This window comes from Eumetopias jubatus, unplaced genomic scaffold (genome assembly GCF_037043125.1).
Source record: "Eumetopias jubatus isolate StellerSeaLion01/CBP00866 unplaced genomic scaffold, mEumJub1_p1.0 scaffold_13, whole genome shotgun sequence".
In the NCBI taxonomy this organism is placed as follows: domain Eukaryota; kingdom Metazoa; phylum Chordata; class Mammalia; order Carnivora; family Otariidae; genus Eumetopias; species Eumetopias jubatus.
The window spans coordinates 32,636,473-32,644,849 of NW_028274819.1; positions in this window are offsets into that span (position 1 = coordinate 32,636,473).

Here is an 8,377-nt window from a genome sequence, read left to right on the forward strand (position 1 = left end):
AGCAATAGCAAGATGCCTTCAATTCACCCTAAATCCTTATCCACTCCTCTCCAATTACACCTCCCAACCTCACACCCCCTGGCACCAAGCATCCATCTTAAATCAAAGCTCTTTCCCAACATTTGTGACCCAAGCAAGGTTTGAATAATAAAGATGATCAGAGATTTTTCTGGGATCTCCTGGTTTATTTGATAGTGTGTCACTCAGAAGTCACAGCATTTATCACAAAGGGGCCCAGAAGCATTTAATTAATCAGAGATGCCCAAGGCATCATCACAATAGCATAGGCATCAAATTTCCAAATTCATGAAAGAAACAGAAAAAGCATCCAATCCTTTTCTCTAGCTTTGTCCCAATTTACTAGGGTCACTTCACTTACTGCCCAGTAGCCCCAAAATTCCACCCAGCTGCCTCCTGGGGCTTTTCACAGATCAGCATTTGCTCTGAGGAGTTCACTCTTATGCAAGCCTTTTCACCCAGCCACACACTCAGGCATACCACATACACACATGTATGTGTACATGGGTGCACACACACACACACACACACATACACACCCTGCACATCACCAATTCGCATGGAAACCAAACTAGGGGGAATAATCGAAAAGCAGTACAGAAACCACATAAGAGTTCTCTGACCCTGTTGCCTGATTCTCCCCATGTCTACAGCTCTGAGACCCCTCTGAGATTTCTGTAGGACTGTGAGTATTCTATTACCATTTAATTTATGGATGAAGGGTGATTTCCCTAAGCTGAGAATAAATAACCAAATAATTGAGCATCACAATGAATAACCAGGAGAGATGCTAACTGTAAAGCAATCATGCAACCACTGGAGCAGACAGAAGCCACTTTTGACTTTTGATCCCAGAGTCACCTTTGCCCAATAATATCTTATAGGTGTGGGAGGCAAGAGAGAGAGAGAATGAGGAAAGATATGAGTATTAAATATTTTCCTCATTCCCTGAATAGCTTAAATAGGGACTGAATAAATAAAGCACAGCCATACAATGGAAACTTTTGTAGTCTATAAAGAATGAGAGGGAGTTCAAAGTACTGACAAGGAAAGATGTCTCAGTTACATTGTTATGTAAAAAGAATTACAGAGCTACGTTATTGTATTAATCCATTTACGTAAAAATAATTATATGTAGAAAAAGTATGTCTTTAGTTATAATACACGTGTAGAAAAAAATTTTGGAAGAATATAAACCAAAAGAATCCCAGTGGTTGTATCTGTGGAGTAAGATTATGAGGAATTCTTATTTTCTAAGTCATTCATTTCTGTACAGCTTTTTTTTAAGAGTGGGGATCTACTACAGTTTTAATCAGAAAAAGTGATAAAGCCGAGCAAAATTTTTTCTCTGCTCTACAGAGACTGATAACCTTGAGATCTGGGGGACCCCTGAAATGATATCTACAATAGCATGCCCTGGGGCCTTCATTTCCCTGTATAAGCAGCTGTATCTGGAAACTCAGGCATGCCACACTCTAGCCAAATCCCTTTTCTTCTATTTTTGAAAAACCAAAAAACCCACAGTGACTTATGTTCATCATTTCTGGTCCAGCAGTGGTCAAGTGGGTGGGTGGCAGAGTTCCAGGTCCTGATGGATGACAAGACTTCAGTGGCCAAAATGTTAAAGACCTTTCTTTCTTCTTCTCCTTTTGTGGGTTTTTTTTCCCCTTTTGTGTTGGCAAAATACATTTACAGAGTTGTTGTAATGACAGGTCGTCCATCATTAGTCTGTAACATTGCCAAGGACCAGTCCTTCTCAAAAGAGAATGACATCTGGAACATATGAAATATTTTGACTGAGAGGAAACATGAGTGGGGATACTCAGTCTGGGGTTTCCCTTAACCCAATTTCTTGGCAGGACTTCTGATTAGAGAATGGGAGACCCTCCCCACCCTAGACAACCAAGAAGAGATCATAGGTTTAAAATATGACTGAAAGTGGCCAAATTAAGTGTTAAATTCTTTTGTTGGGAACATTTGATGGCTCTGCAGAACCCCATAGACCCCCTTTCTCCAAAGACCACAATAAATCTGAACAGCCATGTCTAGTCCACATGACTTTCCCACAGCCTCCCAATTCTAGTTCAATCCAGGATGAGCACCTGAGTCACAAGGGCCAATGAGACTTTGCTGGGGATTTGTGATTGGAAATCAGATTCATCAATTTCATCTTTGAGGCTAGAGCGGGTAAGCACAGAATCCAGATGCTGTGGCACATTGTGATCATATATACCAGCAAAGGAAATCAGCCTTCAGAAAAAAATAAGAGCAGAGAAGATGCCCAGAGAAAAGCAGCAATGAGAAACCATGGGGCACCAGACACAGATTCAGACACTGCCTAACTATATCCCTGCACTTAGGTTCACTAAGACCCTTCCGTATCCCTCAAATAAATTCACCATTTTGTTTCTGCCAGTTCGAATGGGTTTCGATTACTGAATACCAAAAGAATCTTCGCTAAGGCAACATGTGTCAAAACTGTGATATTCAAATGAATTCTGTGCAACAAGGTAGATAACTTCAGAGGCTAAACACCTATTCAATATTACTGTTGATCAAACCAGTTTGAAACTTCCTTCTGAGAAGGGCTTTCAAAATGAGCTCATCCCATTACTCATTATTGTTATCACATGATTTAACCACTACGTTTATTGGATGTTTACTCTTTCAGGCCCTGCAGTGAGAGCTTTAACAGCACTATTCTATTAATTAAAACAACAACCAAGGAAGTAGCTTCTGTTATTATTCCCATTTTACAGATGAAAAAACTGAGACTCAGTGATGTAGAGCAACTTGCCAAACGCCACACAGTGAGTAGGTAATGACAACAGCATTCAGAAACGAGGTCTCTGTGGCTAAAAACATGAACTCTGAATCACTATGCTGATCTGCCTCACATCTTTTTGACTGAAACCTGTCATCATAAACTTGATTGATTTAATAGACAACAACTGACCTGATGTCTAGCTGATGTTGAAAATCACATCCATTCTCCAAGGTCTGAGATTCGTACAGCCGTTATGGTAAACAGTTTGGTGGTTCCTAAAAAAACCTAACATAAAATGATCATATGATCCAGCAATTCTACTTCTGGGTCTAGACCCAAAAGAATTGAAACAGGGATTTGAACACCAATGTTCATAGCAACATTATTTACAACAGCCAAAATGTGGAGACAACCCAAATGTCCATCAACAGATGAATGGATAAACAAAATGTAATATAGACATACAGTGGAATATTAGCCTCAAAAAGAAATGCTGCCCTGACCCATGCTACAACATGGATGAACCTTGAAGACATTATGCTAAGTGAAACAAACCAGACACGGAAGAACAGATATTGCATGTTTCCACTCAAGTGATGCATCTAGCGCAAATTCATATAGGCAGAAAATAATGTTGGTGGCCAGAAAATAGAAGAGGGTAGGGAGGAATGAGAATTATGGTTTGGTAGGTACAAAGTGTCCATTTAGGAAGAAAAAAAAAGTTCTGGAGGTGGTTGGTGGTAATAGCTGCACAATAATATAGATAGATGTACTTAATGCTCCTGGACTGTACACCTGAAAATGGTTCAGATGGTAAATTTATATAGTGTATATTTTATCACCATAAAAAGAAAAGAAAAAAAAAAAAAGAATGTGCCACAAGCTCTAGCCCATTGGAGTTCTAGAACTGTGGGGTCAGGGAAGCTGCTTTGAACAAAATGCATTTAATTGCCCAGATATTTTCTGAGTGTCTGTTGTGTGTCAAGCCTGCTACAGGGTTATTTGGAGGATTTAGGGATTGATGAGACCTGGTCTAAGCCTCAAGCAGCTCACACTGTAGAGAGATCTCAGAAAGTACACAAACGCAAGGCAAGGTGTGATAAAACTATAAATAAGGAACAAATATAACATGGAGGATTGAGAATTGAGGGAAGAGTTCATTGTGTATTTGACATAAGATGGGCCATGGGGTATTGGTAGCTGTTTTAGACTGAATATTTATTTGTGTCTCCCCAAAAGTTCATGTATTGAAATCTAATCTCCAAAGTGATAGCATTTCGAGGTGGGAAGTTTCTGAGGTGATTAAGTCATAAGGGTGGAGCCCTCAGGGATGGGATTAGTGCCCTTGTCAAAGAAGCCCCAGAGAACTCCCTCCTCCCTTTCACCAGGTGAGGATGCAGCAAGAATACAGCTGTGAACCAGGAAATGGGCTCTCATCAGACACCGAATCTCCTGGCACCTGAATCTTGGACTTCCCAGCCTCCAGATCTGTGAGAAATAAATTTCTGTTGTTTAGAAACTTCCCAGTCCCTGGTATTCTATGATAGCAGTCAGAGCAGGGTATGATGGTGGCATTACAACAGGAAGGGACATTCCAAACAGAGAGAATACGGATGAAGCCTGGCAGCCAATCTGAGGAAGAAAATGTAGAGGGTGGGATAAAAATAGGGGCAGAGAAGGTGACGCTGAACATTTATTTGAAATTTACTATCAGCCAGGAACCACTAACGATATTTTTCACAGACCCCATTTAATCTTCACAGTTCTCTTGGGTAATATTAGGTAATTGTGTAAAGGACACTTCTGGTCACCTATGCAACAGCATTTCCCCCCCTCCTTCCTTGCCACAAAACCCTGATTCAGTTTTGGAGTATTCTTTCTGGACAGACTTGAGTTGCTGGAAGAGCCGCTCCGTAGCTCCAGCGGATGAGTCTTCATTAGTCCGAGCCAGTGATAGGAATTGCATTTCTGTAGGCACAGCTTGTTGGAGCTAAGGGCAAGAGGCCATTTGACCAACAGGGAATAGTGGACTTGTGGAAAGACTTTGTGCCCTGATTAAAAGAAAAGAAAAACCCTACAAGGGAAAAGACTCTTCTTTCTGTCTTTGGGTACATGGATTTCAGAGTCTGGGGCTGTGGTAGCCTTCATGGGACTGTAATCATAGGACTCTAAGATAAACCTAACCCTCTAAAGACGACAGTAGAGAAAGATGGAGGGAAGCTGCTGACTTTAAACCCTTGAATTAAACTAATCCTGCACCCACTTCCCTCCCTATCTCTTATTTAAGATAATACTCTTTTCTAATTTTTTTTTTTTTTTTTTTAGTTTAAGCCACTTTAAGCTGGGTCTTCTATTTATTGCAAATGAAATGTTACATACAGGTCTCTGAGTAGGTAAGAGATAAAGCAAGTTGTAAGTTAAAGATCCACGTGTATGATTTAGGAGAACACTGGGGATGGGGGCAGGGAGGGAAATAGTCATTTGGAACCTCAAATGCCTTGGAAAGTAAAGCGGAGGGCAGAAGGGGCAATCCTCCCCCAGATGTGTGAGCAGCTCAGGATTGCAAAGCATCAGTGACCTTGTTTTAGAGTCACACCTCATTGTCTTCGCCCTGGGGGAGGGAAAGTAACGGTGTTTCCGTTGTGACTCAGCCCTTCCCCTCGAAAATTCAAGGAAACGTCAAGTGTGTCCTTGTAGGCAACCTTCCCTCTGTCACGCCTGTGTTTATATAGGGCAGTGCTTGGAAAGTCTCGCTCTTCCTTTACGCTTGAGTTGCCCCAATGTCTCCCACCTCCTCGACTCTCTCGGTGTGGGGGGCCCGATGTCATTCCAACCCCCTCCCACTGCCACCCACACCATTCCAGGCCTTCATGCAGCCTCCGAGGTAGAGTGACCTCCCTCACTGGTATTTTTACCACCCATTGAGAGGCAGTGAAAATTGTTTGATATAATAATACAACTCGCCATGCTGGGAGAGGTTTGAGGAAGTCTTCAGCCAGAGGCTGGCAGGGGCTGGCAAAGGCTGCTGGGTAGATCCATAGGTCCTTGACAGCAAGTCAGAAAACCTGGATTTACATTCCAGCTTGGAGACCATGAGCTACATGACCTTGGGTAAGTCACTTAACCTCCCTGAAACTTGGTTTTATTATCTGAAGAAGGGAAGTAATGTTATCTGACCTGCTTACCTCACTGGAACTAATGATAGGGTCCCAAAAAAGACAATCAAACACAAACACAGCCACAGTACCAACCAAAGGATTGGACCTTGAGGGGTAGGCCTTAAACAGAAATTTTGATTTGGGACAGAGGAAAAAAGTTCAGAAACAGGAATTTAGTATACCCAAACTGTCGGGTGGATCCCTAAAGGAATCTGGGAAAATAGAAAGGTATATATTCACTAGGGGAGAAGGGGATAGATCCAGTTAGCAGAATTGCTTCTATGAGGCCTGACCACAGGCCTGGGTCTTTGCACACATTGTCTCATTCAACCCTCCTGATGGCTTTGTGAAATGGGCATTTTCATCTTTGTTTTATAAATGAAAAAAAAAAAAAAAAAGCCACACCAAGAAATAGAAGGTACCAGTTAAGCATAGATTCTGGCCTCCTCACAGCTCAAATTATAAGGATTTTTTTTTTTCCATAAGGCTTAAAGTTTTCCTAAATCCTTTTGGCTCCTTAAGAGGAATGAGAGAAGCAAACCCTCTAGCAGTAATCTTGCAGCATTATGAGAATTTTCATACCTTGTGGTTCATATCCTGAACAGAGGGTCCTAGAGAGTCAATAGAAATGGCACCATAAGTGACTGAAGTGTGGTGGTTGTTCCATAATTGTGTTGAATAATATAAGAAATACATTATAGTCCAACCAACTTTCTAACTATGTACCTTTGGACAAACAATCGAATCAGGTCTCATTTTTAATTAGATAATAAGAATTAAGGGGGCCTGGGTGGCTGAGTCATTTAAGCAACCAACTCTTGATTTTGGCTCAGGTCATGATCTTAGGGTCATGAGATCGAACCCCACATCAGGCTCCCTGATTCGCATAGAGTCTGCTTGAGATTCTCTCTCTCTCCTTCTCCTTCTGTCACTCCCCACTCATGCTCCCTCTCTCTCTCTCTCTCAAAAAAAAAAAATTAAATAAATAAAATCTTAAAAAAAAAGAAAATGAGAGTTAAGTCTTTCTTATGTCTATCCAAGGAGTCTCGATTATAATCACAGGATGCGAACAATCAACTCTGATAAGGGGAATGGGCAGAGCTAGAGAATGGAGCAAATACAGATGTGGGGACCAAGAGATCTTGAATCCTCAGTCTTCTCATTTGTAAAATGGAAGATTATGCTAGATCCATGGTTTTCAACTTTTTTTTATTTTTAAAACAGCTGAAAGCTTTTGCTACCTGAAATATGATGTGGAACCCCAAACTATTAAGTATGCTGGGCGGAATGAAACAGCACAGAGATGCAGAGCCATTCCCTCATCATCCTTCCTTCCCTCCTGCCAAGGCCATTTTGCAATATATGGGCCCCTACAATGTCTGTGGGGTCTCCCTAACTTGACGTCTGTGCTAAGGAAAGATAGACCTCCTGAGTACATTTTTTTTTAATGAATTTTCCAAGTGCTTTCCATACCATAACTCTTTACTCTCACAACAATCCTATAGAATAGGCATTATTATTATCCCCTTTTTACACATGAAAAAACTGAGGCACAAAGAGCCTAATTACATTGTCCAAGAATTAAGACTCCTAACAGAAAATGCCTCCTTCCATTATGGGAAGAGGTTTCAGGTCCCCGGTGACATCTAGTCTCCTGCCCAAAGAAAACTAAAGTCAAACTTAGCTAGAACCCTGGTTTTAAAAGAAACATCCATCACAGATGAAATATTTTCCAAAGCTTTCGAGAGCTGAGCAGAGTTGGTTACAAGGGCTTGGTATCTGGGTAGTGGAGAGAGAAGTCTGGAAAAATTCATGATGTCACAGACTTCAACAGCACCAAATGTGTCAGACCTTCGCCATGTGGGCTGACACAGTAAATCTATGTGTATAAACAAAGCCGCTCTTCAGGCATTTTAGAGGGAAATGACTTTTCTGGCTCTAATGAGTGTGGACGTGTCAGAAGCTTGGACTGTACCCCTGCCTTAATGTGTGAGCTTGCACAATTGAGCGTCTATGCCTCTGAGAAGTGCTGAGAAGAGAAACAAAGCCATTGTCACACAAATGAACAGTCCAAGCTTCTGGTAATGCTATGGAATGCGCAGAGACTTACTAAAACAAAAAACAAACAAACAAACAAAAAGGCATATTCAAAGCATAAGGGTCCTGATCTCAGGAGTTAGCCCTAGTATCTTTCCATTACACTTTGCATATGTCATTTGTGTGGCTGGAAAAATAAACGCTTATTCATTCTGGTGTCTTTCTTTGTCTGCCTACTATATGCCAAGCATTTGCTCAAACCTTCACCAAACATTCACTGAGATTCTCGGTAGTACTTTCCTAATCAAGAAGTGTTCACTGAATGCCTATTATATGAGAAATACAGTGAGGGTCCTTCCTTCTTTTATCCAATCAAAGAATATATGTTGAGTTCCTA